This window comes from Acomys russatus, chromosome 24 (genome assembly GCF_903995435.1).
Source record: "Acomys russatus chromosome 24, mAcoRus1.1, whole genome shotgun sequence".
NCBI classification, from domain to species: Eukaryota; Metazoa; Chordata; class Mammalia; order Rodentia; family Muridae; genus Acomys; species Acomys russatus.
In genome coordinates, this window is record NC_067160.1 from 41,667,508 (window position 1) to 41,682,087 (window position 14,580).

General features: G+C 38.3%; 1 pseudogene; it reads right to left on the bottom strand.

Annotated features, from left to right (window-relative positions):
• Positions 1 to 291: 291 nt before the first annotated feature.
• LOC127206980 (pyruvate kinase PKM-like) lies at positions 292 to 1,854 on the bottom strand (annotated as a pseudogene).
• Between the last annotated feature and the right edge of the window lie 12,726 nt (positions 1,855 to 14,580).

Sequence of the window (14,580 nt, forward strand, 5' to 3'; positions counted from 1 at the left end):
CTGGGAGTTCTCTGGATAACCTTCTCAGGAGCAAAGCACACAGAGATGTTGCTGTTCTTCTATGGTAAAGTCAGACGTTCTCCAATCGTGCATTCTTCCTTTACCCCTGGCTCGGGCAGGGCTGTGTGGTAGACAGCTGGGCTCTATTCCATGTCTCAGAGGCATTTATTTTCCCGCTATGTCTCAGCCCACCACTGCCAGTCAGTCTATGACCCAGAGTGAGCACTACAAGCATTGCTGGCCTAATGGATTGGATGGAACAGGAGCTAGAAGAGGGGCTCCAGAGGGTCATCAAAGCACAGGCAGTACACGCATGTTATTGGTGAAGCCAGAGCCAGGATGTCAGCCCGTCAGCTCAATGACCACATCTCCCTTCTCGAAAAAGCCTAGGGCCTTGCAAATTTCATGCCCAAGTTTACATGAAGATCAACATCCTCAGCCCAGGCATCCTGCACTGCATCTTCACACAGCCCGACGGGGAAGATATCCATACAGATGGGTCTGGCGAGCTGTCTGGGGATTGCATGTCACAGTGATGAAGTGAGCTCTAGGGTGGTACCTAGCCACTTGGTGAGGCTGCCAGACTTTGTGAGCACGATTATAGCCCTACTGCAACACTGAAGGAGTTGTAAGTGGCAGCTTCTGTGGGGTCCCTAGTAATGGGCGCCAGATAGCGGAGTTCCTTGAATAACTGCAAGGAGTAGATGGCAGCTTCTACCACATGGGTAATCAGGTACTGTATGCTGTCTTCAGAGGGTCTTTCTCTTTGGCTGTTTCTCCTGACAGTATGATGCAGTCTTCTGTATCTAGGACGGCGTTGGCTACACTACTACTGTTAGCACAGATGGGACGCGGTATTCTCCAGCAACTGTGTGGCGCAGATAACAGGCTTCCTGGCTTGGTTGCATTGTCCAGTCACCATCTTTGGAGCCAGGAAGACCTTCTTTGCACGAATTTCAATGCGTAGGTCCCCATGAGCCACCCTTAACCCGGTCATTGGCCTCTAAAATCTTATCAAACCTGTGGACGCCTTCATGGTTCTAGATTTTGCTGGCGATCTTGATATTCTTGCCCTTTTCTCCCAGGACCTTCCTCACGCACATCGACTGCCTTGCAGATGAAAAACTCAAGCACCGTCCCTACATCCTGTTCCACTCCAAACTTCAGATCCTGGACGTCCTTTTCTGAGGTTCACAGCAGCACCAGGGAGGGTCGCCCCGTTCTTGTTGCCCAAGGAGCCACCATTCTCCACCTCTGTCACCAGGAAGTCAGAAACCTTTCTCCTTCACCTGCAGTGAAATGATCCCATTGTCCACTTAGACCGTGCTGCCCACGTCCACCACCTTGCAAAATGCTCATGAAATCCAGCCACAGGATGTTCTCATCACACCTTTCCATGTGTACATTCATGGTCAAGGGTGATCTTCAGGGTGCCTCCCTGCTTCAGCTTTACTTCTGCAGTGCTGCTGCTCTTGGTGAGTCCAGTCCAGATCTCAAGTCCCTTTGTGTCCAGAGCCACCGCAACAGGCTGGTAGAGGATGGGATCAGATGCGAAGTTCTCAGTGGCTGCCCGTACATTCTTAATGGTCTCTGCATGGTCCTCATGAAATCCATGAGAGAAAGTCAGACAAGCCACATTCATTCCAGACTTAATCATCTTCAGCATCTCCACAGATCGGGAAGCAGGGTCAATGATACAAATGATGCCCAGCATTGCAGTCAGTGATCAGTGCGGAGTCAATGTCCAGGCAGCATATGTGTTCCAGGAAAGTGTCAACCAAGGCCATGGAGCTGCTGGGTCTAAACGAAGGCTGTCCCTGCTTCACTGTGTAGCTTCGGCATGGTTGTGGAGTTCCTTTGGCATGCTCCAGTTCCTGCTACGATAACTACATCAGACATCTAGAGTCAGGACACATCACTGCAGTGCCTCAGACATGATTCTTGTAAATATATTATTGGAGGTTATAAGTGTGACTTAAAGATAAACACATCTTGAAAGGCTTTAAACAAGGGTGTTAGACATTCTTTTTTTTTTTTTTTTTTTTTTTTTTTTTTTTTTTTTTTTTTTTTTTTTAAGAAAGCAATTTACATTCTTGCCAGAAGTCTCTTACCCTGTAGCTTTTAAAACAATGGTTTTTTCCTTTCCTTTCCTTTTCTTTTTTTCTTACAGAAGGCCAGTATGACATCTCACTGTTTAATGTGCATACCTTTGATTACTCACAGGGATGAGTTGCTTCTTTCCATGCTTTCTTTAAGTTGTACGTCTTAAGTTTTTGTTTTGTGGTGTTTGTAATTTTATGTTTGATTTTTAAGATACTCCAGGGCTTTTTTTGTATGTGCAGGCAAAGTATAAGATAGCCATCAGAATTAGTTACCTACCATAGAAAGCTATAGAGGATGTTGAGAAAATTCTAAGCGTGTGAAGAACAGGAACACAAGAAGAATTCATGCGAAAAGAGAAGTGTGTGCAAATATTGGATAGAAAACTCACAGCTATGCAAAGTTCCAGAAAGCACATCATAATGAATTTAAAGTATGAATACCTGGTGATGTTCAAGGTTCCAACTGAACAAAGCAATGAAATTGAGAAACTTTCTGCTTCCCACTGTCTGTGGGAATTTAGAGAAATACCTTTGAATTTAGAGGACATGTATGTGAGAGTAAGCAACAAGATGCAAAGAAAAATAATCCTGCGAACTGCAAGAGAGACCAAAGAAAGCTGGTGAAAGAAAGTTAGTAGAAAAGCTCATCTCTACCAGAGTATGAATTCTGTAAATTCCACAGAAGCTCAGTGGCTTCCCCAAATAATTTGCATGCTTTCTTAAAATGTGATTAAGACAATATAGTAAAATATAACATAGAGAGTTGATTAAATAGTATCAAAATAAAACAAACAAACAGAAAAACCAAATGATACACTTCTCAGGCACTATTTTTTTTTTAAGATAACTATTGGTTCACTGGCCTTTAAAACTCCTGGAAAGTGCAATTATAATGGCTAGACTTTTATTTTTAATTTGTAATATTGTGTCTAGCTACTTTTAATTTCTATGAAATATTTCTTGAGATTATATCCAGGTTGCTGTATACATCATTAGTATGAAGAATTATTATTCATTACATTCCCATAGTGTAAAATTTTCTTACATTTTTTATTTTTTGCATATATATTTATATTATTATATACATATGCAATAAACTACCTATAGCAAGAAGAGCCATAATGCAATCAGGAATTATATAAATGTTAAATTCTTAGTGTTTTGGCTATTTGTATTTGATAGCCTCAAAGAAAACATCTTTCCTATCTTGGTGTGTCTAAAATTCTGAACGTAAATCAATATCCATTGCTTCTTGTCATTATCAACTTAAAACATATATATATATATATTAAATAATTCAAAGAATACTATGAAATTACCTTTAATTCTGCTTGGCAAATGATATTACGAAAATGAAAAGATAAACTACAAATTAGGAGAAAATACTTGCAATGTGTATATTGATCAAATGACTTAGCCTATATTATATAAATAAAACCAATTTAAAAAAAAAAAAACAAGAAAACAACCAGGTAGCTTAGTTTCACAATGGGATTTAGTTGTTTCTTGTTTTTTCTAAAATTGGTTTTATTTATATAATATAGGCTCAAATCATTTGTCCAATATACACACTACAAGTATTTTCTCCTAATTTGTAGTTTATCTTTTCATTTTTGTAATGTCATTTGTCAAGCAGGATTAAAGATAATTTCATAATATTCTTTGTATCAATCATCTATCTATCTGTAAAAGCTTTAATTTCGATGAAATTGAAAACATTTTATTTATATGACATTTTATAGTTCTACATGCAAACTTATAACCAGTTTGGAGTGAAATTTAGTGCACTATGCGATAAAAGTTCATGTAGTCGCTGTTTGGTAGTCTTGCTCTCTCGCTCGCATGGGTCCATACTTGTTTTGACGTTAAACAAAGTCTCATTGTTGTCAGAGTTTGTCTCAAATTAGATACATAGCTATATATCAAAGGATGACCTTGAACTTATACTCCACCTGCCCCCACAACTTCAGTGCCAGAATTACAAGCAAGTACCATGCCTACATTTTAATGTACTGTTAGAGTACCTCTTCAACACTTAGGAAAAAAATACAAGAGTTGAGTGAGTACGGAAGGAGGTGAACCTGAGAAGGCTTGGGGAAGACGGTATCTACGACCAAAACTCATTCTCAAAGAACTTCAAAAACAAAAACAAAAAAAAAACTATTTTTTCTTCACACCAGGTAAGCTGGATAGCCATACTAAAAACTATGCAAATAAATAAAACTGAGCTACTTAAAAAATATTAGGGTATGTGAAAAAAAGAGAAATCTTTCCAGATGTGAAGCCCAAAGACTCTGGGTCACATATATGTTCACTTTGAATGTCAACTTCAGACAATTGTTCCTAGGTTTTCAAGATCCAGGCATCGGAGGAGCTGCTAAGATTTCCCCAGATATAGTAAACATAGAGGTGAATTAGTGAGGCCAGCAAGAAACCATGGAGGGAGGCTTGGAGCTGGTACCTTCAACATCCTTAAGTGGCACACACAGAGTGGGTCTACTGCAAATAAGGATTCTCATAGTAGTAACTTTAAAGGATAAAATTCACTGCTCAAAGCTCATAAGAAAATTTAAATGTTTTCAAAGGACACTCTAGAGTTTCTATTTTGTCAAGTCTGAAGACACAAATAATTACGACACCTTTAAGAAAATACATTTATGGACTAAATAGTGGCTTGAAGGCTATAGTATCCTATTTGTATTTGGGACTGCCACTCCTGATTTGAGTGGACACAATGAAAACAAAAGGGAAATTGACGGTGGAGAGAGGTCCGATGCCTCGTTTCACTTCTGGCATAATGATGAAGTGGATGCACACTGCCAGGAAAATGTACCCCACGTTTGAAAGCAGAATAATAGGAAGGTGGAACAAAGGAGAACAGTGTAGGCAGGTAGCAGCCACAACACAGGCTTTGATGCAGGCCTTTCTTTAAGAAAAATACAACAGCTTAAAAACTTAACACATAAACCGTATTTGTAATTGAACAATTAGGTCAACTATTTACTAAAAATTAAAATAAAATTTTAATATGTGTATTTTCAGCACATTTTGAGTGAGTTGAACAAAGAAAATGCAAGCTCAGAAATTTTATAGGGAAAAGAACTGTGATTGATCAAAATGAAAGACTGAACAGCTAGAATACTTATGCGTACAGACAAGTAGGGGATAGTAAATAAACCTGAAAAAGTGAATGGTTAGCTAAAAATATCCGAGCACAGGTGTGAACTGGCCTATAAAATATGTTAAGCATTAGTGAGCGGGCATATTTGGGACAGGGATGATTGTCTTCAAGATTTCATTTGGTCTCTAACATTGAAGTGTGGTAGTGATGTTTTTTTAAAAGCTAATGTAATAGTTTTCAATAACAAGCCTCCACTTTGTAAAAAAATAATTTAAATGTCATCTTCAAGGTTATCTTTCGTTTTGCTTCATGAAATAGAATAAGTATTCATAAAAAAATATTAAGTCATTTTGAACTGGATTATTTCTGCTGTTCCACTGTAGAAAATTTTTACCATGGACATTGAATACGGGTGGTGCGCACCAGCCCTACACAGACTGACAGATTCTTCCCTATAGAACAACAGGGTGGACTCAGTATAATACAGCTAGTGTGCCTGACACTGGTGGTTGTGGAGGTTAGGCAGGAGCAGTGCTGACTGCCTTATAGCAGAGAGTTTGGAACTTGACAAAGACAAGCAGAAAATGTGGCACCCTGCCTGTTCATATCAAGCTATTTGTAAGTTGAGTGCTACGGAGAAGAGAAAGGTCAGGTTGAAGAAGAAAAAGAAGCCAAGACTAACTATATACATTATAAATAAAACAGAGCAAGGGAATTAAAGAGGCAAAAGAAAAATACATTTTTCCATACAGCTGTTTAATTTTAGGTAACTGATATTCAATTTTGGTAGAAAGTTTGTGGATCTACCTCATGGGAGTTAAACTGTAAATATGTATAATATGTAAATATCTTTTAATATACTTGAAGGATTTAAGAAGTTGGATAATAAATATAAAAGTGCTCCGCAGTGAATATCATTATAGACATGGGGAATATTGAATGGAATATCCAAAGAGCATTTTCAATTCTTGTCTCATATCTACTTATATGTATTTAATTTCCCACATAGGGTTGCTTATGAAACATAAGCTCTTCCTTATTGAATTTGTTTTCTTCAACTTATCTTCTTTTACAGCTTTACCTCACAGGATCTAGTATATGAGCTACATGTATCTGGCTTCTTTCTGTTTATGTTTATTGCATGTGTCATCCGGCTTCGGCCCAAAGACTCTAAAAGGCAGAAAGTCTATCCATTTACTTCAGCTGCTCTGGAAAAGAAGATGGGATATGATAATGGCTGTCAGAGATTAATTCACTAGGCAGCAGTTAAAATGGTGCTGTCTTAGAAAATAAACTCACCTTCTTATTTCAATTTCTTATGTAGTTTTACTTTCTAGTAAAGTTTATCATAAAATTGGGCATTTTTTAAAATACACAGTTAGCTTTTGATCACCAGGAAAATCTTGCTTGCAAATACCTACGCTTCTTTAAAAAAAAAAATGTCATATCATATTACCGAGCCACCGATGGCTCACAAATATACTCCGAATGGAAATCCAGGTCCTAAGGGCTTAAAAAGTATCACCAAGCATCTCCATGTGATGACACAGAACTCTGTTTCATTTTTGCTGTGATTCAATTGTGCTAAAATATGCATCAAAATTGTCCTTTAGTCAACCTTACACACACTGTTACTTTGCTCATTTTTAATAATGTGACTTTTCCTGCTCCTGTTAACAGGGTGTTGGTAGTTATGAAGTAGTTCACCAAACTTGTTCCCTGACAAGGATAAAGAACTTGAGTACCAGGAAAGAGATGACTGAACTTTAGAGAAAACAAAAGTATACTTTTTTGTTTGCTTGTTTGTTTATTTGTTTTCCCCTTAAGGATGCAGGGCTCTAAGTTTCAAAATCTGGCAGACTCTGGCTTAGGTTTTTGTTTTTTAATTTGTTCACCTTACATTCCGTAGTAGCCCCCTTCGTTGTCCTCCCCTGCTCTTATCTCCCCTCCCTTCCCTCCACCCCTAGTCTTCAGAAAGGGGAAGCCCTCCTCCCCTATCATCTGACTTCAGCCTATCAGGTCTTATATGGGCTGCCTGTATCCTCTTCCTTTGTGGCCTGGTAAGGCCCCCATACCAGGAGGAAGTGATCAATTTCTAGGCACCAGAGTCCATGTCAGAGGTAGCCCCTACTCCCCATAAGTTGACCCACAAGGAAACTGTGCTGCCTATCAACTACATCTCTGCAGACGTCTTGGTCCTGACCATGCATGATCCTTGGTTGGTGCATCAGTCGGTAGCCAGGCCCCACCCTGCCCTGGCCAGATTTGTTGGCTTCATTTGTCTCCTTACAAGGAGCTCCTGTCTCTTGCTGGTACTATTATTCGCCAACTCTTCAATAAGACTCCCTGTGATCCTCCCAGAAGTTTGGTTGTGAGTCTCAGCAATTGCTTGGATCCCTTGCTGGGTAAAGTCTGTTAGAGAACCTCTATTCTCCCTTCTCTTCATTGGCTTCTGGTGTCTATTCTCCTAGCCCTTCTGAATGACAATTATCCATTCTCCCCAGGACCCTCCTAGTTATTTAGCTTCTTTAGGTCGGTGTATTATAGTGTGGCCCATATCTACTTATAAGTGAATATATATCATGCATGTCTTTCTGGGTCTGGGTTACCTCACTCAGGCAGATTGGTTTTAGTTCCATCCATTTGCCTGTAAATTTCAAAGTTTCCTTGTTTTTCATAGCTGAGATGAATAGTATTCCATTTTGTATATGTACCACAGTTTCTTTATCCATTCTTCAGTTGAGGGACATCTAGGTTGTGTCCAGATTCTGGCTATTCTGAATAAAGCTGCGACAAACATAGTTGAACAAATGTCCTTGTTGCACAGTGGAGAACCTTTCAGGTATATGCCCAGGAGTAGTCTTGCAGTAGCACTATTCCCAATTTTCTGAGAAAGCACCAGATTGATTTCCAAAGTGACTATACAAGTTTACATTCCCACCAGCAATGAAGGAGTGTTCCCCTTTCTCCACATCCTCTCTGGTATGTGCTGTCACTTGGATTTTTGATCTTAGGCTTTCTGGTAGGTGTAAGATGCAATCTCAGAATCATTTTGATTTGCATTTCCCTGATAATTAAGGATGTTGAGCATTTCTCTAAGTGTTTCCTGGCCATTCGATATTCCCCTGTTGAGAATTTTCTGTTTAGTTCTGTACCCATATTTTAACTGGATAATTTGGTTTGGTGATGTTTAATTTCTTGAGTTCTTTATATAGTTTGTGTATTAGCCTTCCGTCAGTTGTAGGATTGGGGAAGATCACTTCCCAGTCTGGAGGCTGTTGTTTTCTTCTGTTAACAGTGTCCTTTGGTTTACAGAAGCTTTTCAGTTTCATGAGGACTCTTTTATTAATTGCTGATCTTAGACCTTGAGCTGTTGGTGTTTTGTTCAGGAAGTTGTCTCCTGTGCTAATGAGCTCAAGGCTTTTCCCCACTCTTTCTTTTAACAGATTTTGTGTGTCTGGTCTTATGGTTGAGGTCTTTAATCCACTTAGACTTGAGTTTTGAGCAGAATGATGAATAAGTATCTATTTGCCTTTTTCTAAACATAGACATCCAATTAGACCAGCACCATTTGTTGAAGATGCTTTCTTTTTTCCATTGTGTGGTTTTGGCTTCTCTGTCCAAAATCAAGAGTCCATAGGTGTGTGAGTTTATTTCTGGGTTTTCCACTCAATTCCATTGATCCACCTGTCTGTTTCTATGCCAGTACCATGTAGTTTACCTGTCAGGAGCCATAGGACCTTGCCTGACCTGCCCCAGTGGCTGAGAGGCCCTGCTGGCTAAAAGCCACAGCTGTCTGCATACTTGAGATAATTATTCTGCCTGGCAACCACAAAAGATCCAGCCTGACCTTGAGAAAGAGACCATTCAGTGTATCACAACTTCTGAATAATCGCCCCACTCCACACCTGCTTCCCTTGGGCCTGGCCCAGAAGATTTTGTAACTTTCCACTGCATTCCTTCCTACCGCCTGCCCTCCCAGAAGCTTACTTTAAATTTGGATACCCCCTTACAATAAACGGCCCTTGACAAGCAATGTTTCCCTGGGCCCCTGTCTCTCTCTCGCCCATTGCTTTATTCACAGGTCGTGACCCTCCTCGCCACTCCACGAATAACTGAACCCGCGGGTTGGGGACATTTACCAAGCTCTATAGTACAACTTGAGATCAGTGATAGAGATACATTCACAAGATCTGTTATTGCATAAGATTTTCTTAGGTATTCAGAGTTCTTTGTTTTTTCATAAGAAGCTGATAATTGATCTTTCAAGGTCTGTAAAGAAGTGTGTTGACATATGGGAATTACATTGAAATCTGTAGATCGCTTTTCGTAAGATGGCCATTTTTAGGATGTTAATCCTACTGATCCATGAGGATGGGAGATCTTTTCATCTACTGATAACTTCTTCCAATTCTTTAATCAAAGACTTGAATTTTTTTTATTTCGTACAAGTCTTTTACTTGGTTGGTTAGAGTTACACCAAGATACTTTATGGGTTTCTTTTTTATTAATTTATTCTTGTTACAACTCAATGTTTATCCCATCCCTTGTATCCTCCCATTCTTCCCTTCCTCCCATTTTCCCCTTATTCCCCTCCCCTATGGTGCCTCATATTTGACCATGTCCCCTGGAGGGGGAGACCTGGCGGCACTCAGAGGAAGGACAGCAGGTTACCAAGAAGAGACTTAATACCCTATGAGCATATACAGGGGGAGGTAATCCCCCTCAGGTACTTTGTGGCCATTGTGATGGATGTTGTTTCCTTCATTTCTTTTTCCTGCATTAGATATTTTATAAGAAGCAGAGATTCCAACCTTTACCCAGTTTGGTATTGTTTAGTTACCCTCACCTGTTACATTCCACTGTTTATCTGCTAACAAAAAGCTAACAGTTCAGGAAACCCAGTTTTGATTTGCTTGTCTTCCTGTGCTCCTTAACAAGAAAAGACACTTTTAATATTATCACCAGAGAAGCAGATGCAGGCAAATCTCTAAAAATTCAAAGTCAGTCTACTCTACATAGTATGTCAGTATAGTGCAACCCAATGTCAATGCAAACAAAACAACAGCCAACAGTAAGAAAGAGAGCAATAAGAGGAAGGGCAAACAAACAAACAAACAAAAACAAAAAACTACACACACACACACACACACACACACACACACACACACACACACCACAAACAATAATATACAAGCAAGAGACCAGTAAGAAAAAATATTCAAACAAAGTAATGTGAGATTTTAAGTCTACAAGAATTCCTATTAAATTCCGGTTGTGTTGATCATCCATTGCTGTTTATGGAGCCTACTCCTAAGTGTGGTTTTTATATCCCATGAGACTTCATTGGAAAAAAATGTATTTTTTCCTTCACAAATGGGTGAAAGCTTCTTGGTTAGGGATAGGAATTAATGTTAACTTCTTAACCCTGGGGGCTGGTCTGACTTGAACCTGTGCAGGCCCTATGGATGTCACTGTAGTCTCTGTGACTTCATGTATGCATTATTCCTGTTTTGGGTGAAAGACAAAGTTTGTTTGGTATAATTTGTCTCCTGTGGGTTTTATAATCTTTTCAAATCTTCTTTTGCTCAGCTCCCTGAGTCTTAAGGAGAAGATTCTGACATAGACATTTTGTTTAGGACTGACTACTCCAAAGTTTCTCACTCTCTGCACATTGTCCAGGTATGAGGCTCTGTATTCGTTTCTGTCTACTTCAAAGGGAAGCTTCTCTGAGGATGACCAAGTGAGGCACTCATCTGTGCGTCCTTAGGAGTCTTTTTATTACTATGTTCCTATAGCATAACAGTAACATTTGGATTTCATTTTTGCCCATGGCCTTCAAAAATAAAAGGAAAAGAAAAAGAAAGAAAGGAAAGAACGAAGGAGGTAAGGAAGGAAGATGGAGAAAATTATTAGTGAGAAACAGTTGTCTAAAGTAACATATTATAAAGATTTGAGTTTAATGTTTAGTGCATATGATTCCTTCAACTGTGAAAAATAAAATACCAATCATTTTGACTTTTGCCTGTTTGTACTTCCTGTTTAAGACTATACAAGTTTTTGTTTTTGTTTTGTTTGTTTGTCTGTTTGTTGTCATAGTTCTCAAGACCAATTTCCGGTCTGGTCCCTAGTCCTTAGCAATTTCTCAGTTTTAAAAGAACCTTATGGCTCTTCTAGCCTTCCTTTTACTGGTGGTGTCATATTTGTGAGAATAATCCAAAGTCCTTCCATGAATACTCTTCTTTCCAATCCCAGAAGAAATGTTTCCTTTGCACTGACCATCCTCTTGGTGCTGGATCCAGGTTAGAACTCACTCTGTAGGATCTCCAGGCCTCCCTGGACAACAGAAGAGATGATTTCTCACATTCACAGAACATTCTGACATGCCTCACAGTCCCCTGTGACCTAGTTAACATTGGGGAGTGGCAATTGTCCTTGCAATTGTTACTGAGTTCGCATGTGTGTAAGCAGAGCACAGAGAAAACTATGGTGCTACAGTTACTATTGAGAGACCTTTTTTCCCTACTCTTTATGATGGGGAATGCTTCTTCGGTTTCTGTTTGTGGAACAATTTTAAAAGTATTGGCATTATCTTCTCTTTGAAAGTCTGGTAGAATTCTTTGCTAAAACCTTCTGGTCTTGGGTGTTTGTTGTTGCTGTTGTTTGCTTACTTTGTTTTGTATGGCTTAGTTTGGTTTTTTCTTGGAAAATGCTGGATGTATTCTTTTATTTCCTTAGCTGTTTAGGAATTTTTTTTACCTGATAGAATGTTTGTCTGGTCTTGACGTAACATTGGTAAATAATGTCCTTCAAGAAAATTGTCCTTTGGTTTTCTTTTTTTTTTTTTTAAGATTTTCCAATTTTGTGGAGGACAGTACATTTTTAAAATATGACCTAATAATTCTTTGGATTTCCTACGTATCTCTTATTATGTCCCCCTTTTGGTTTTTTATTTTGTTAATTTGGATGTTGTCTCTGTGTGTCTTTTAGTTTAGATAAGAATTTATCTATCTTACTGATCTCCTTAAAGAACCAATTCTTTGTTTTGATTCCTTGTATTGTCCTCTTTGTTTCTATTTTATTGATTTTAGCTCTCAGTTGAATTATTTCTTGGGTGTGATACCTTCATTTAGTTCTAGAGCTTTTTGCATTTGCTAAGTTGCTATTATGAGTGAGATCTCTCTAATTTCTTTATGTAGTCAGTGCTATGAACTTTCTTTTCCTCTTATCACCAATTACATTGTGTCCAGTAGGTTTGGGTATGCTGTGCATTCATTTTATTGAACACTAAGAAGTCTTTAATTTCCTTACATTATTTCTAATATGAATTAATAGAGAGTTGTTCAGTTCGCATGAGTTTGTAGCTTTCTGTTTTTGTTGTTTTGTTTGTTTTTGTTGTTCTTGAAATTCATTTTTAATATGTGGTGGTCTGATAGGATACAGTAGATTATTTCAATTTTCTCGTATCTGTTGAGCCTTGCATTGTGACCAACAATATAGTCAGTTTTGGAGAAAGTTCCATGAGAACCAGAGAGGAAAGTATATATTTTTTGTTTGGGTGAAATGTTCTGTAGATATCTTTTAGGTTTATCTGGGTCATAATATCTGTTACCTCCATTATTTCTGTCTTATTTTCTGTATAGATGACCTGTCTGTTAATGAGACAGGAGAATTGATGTCCTCCACTATCATTGTGTGATGGTTGGTATGTTATTTAAGCTTTAGTAATGTTTCTGTTACAAATGTGGTTGCCTTTGTATTTGGGGCACAAATGCTAAGAAGTGAAATGTTCTTTTGATGGACTTTTCCTTTGATGCATGCAAATGTAGTATTTTTCCTCATTACTTTTGATTAAATTTGCTTGAATGTCTAGTTTGCTAAATATTGCAATAGCCATACCAGTTTGCTTCCATAGTACCTTTGCTTGAAAAACCTTTATCCAAATCTTCGATCTGAGATAATGTCTATCTTTGATATTGTTGTGTGTTTCTTGGATACACCAGAAAAATGAGTGCTGTTTCTGCATCCATTCTGTTAGTTTGTGTCTTTTTATTGAGGACTTTAGTCCATTGTATTGGGAGAAATTAATAACCAATGATTTTTAGTACATGCCATTTTATTTTTGTTTTTGCTGTTGGTATGTATGTATGTTTGAGTGCATTTGAGTGTGTCTGTGTGTGTGTGTGTTTCCATTCTTTTGGTTTTACTGATGTAGGACTATTTATTTCCTGTGTTTTCATGGGCACAGTTAACCTCCTTGTGTTGGAGTTGTCTTCTAGAATCTTCTATAGGTCTACATTTGTTGATAATTTTGTTCACATTTGACCTTATCATTGAATAACTTGTCTCCATCTATGATGATTGAAAGGTTTGATGATAATTGATAGTTAGCATATCCTGGAATCTGTGTTCTTCTAAAGTCTGTAGGACATCTGTCTAGGCACTCTGAACTTTTAAAGTCTCCTTTGGGAAGTTGTGTGGAATTTCAGTAGGCCTGCCCTTATATGTTACTTTCTCTTTTTCCTTTGCAGCTTTTAATACTTTTGCTTTGTTATATATGTTTAGTATTATTGTGTAGTGAAAGGACTTTCTTTTCAGTACAGTCTATCTTATATTTTGTATGATTCTTTCACCTTTATAGGAATCTCTTTCTTTAGGTTAGAAAACTTCTTCTATGAACTTATTCAAAATATGGGAATATGTTTTGTGATGGGCATGCTGTGACCTCCTTCATCCTCACATGATCATACAACGCAAATTTAGACTATTCCAGTGATCAGTAACTCACCTAACTTACTAGGGAGAGGCAGAAGCCAGATTCATCAGTGTAAGGTGGTTTGAATGAGGATAGCCATAAGGTACCATTTGTTTGAATACTTGGACTCTAGTTGGTGAAACAGTTTGGGGAGGATTAGGAGATGTGGCCTTGCTGGATGTGTCTCACTGGGGCCAGGCGTTAGGTTTTAAAAGAACTCATGCCATTCCCACTGTGTTCTCTCAGTTCTCAGATTGAGATGTAAGCTCTCAGCTGCTTCTCCAGTGCCATTCCTGCTACCATGGTCCCAATTATGATGATGATCCCAAATAAAGTCTTCCTCCTACAAGTTCCTGTGGTCATGATATATTAGCATATCAATAGAAAAGTGACTAATAAAAGGAGTTTTTATTGAAGAAGTACAGACTTCAGATCTGCCTCATTCTGAGCTCTATTCACCTACCAATTTAGAAATTCTCCAAGTGTTAACGATTTGTAGAAACATCAGAGAAACAATTAGAATCACATACATTCTAATTCCAGGAGTGAAAAACCAAGGTCTAATTATAATCAAATAAAAGCAAAACTAATGTCTAAAATTA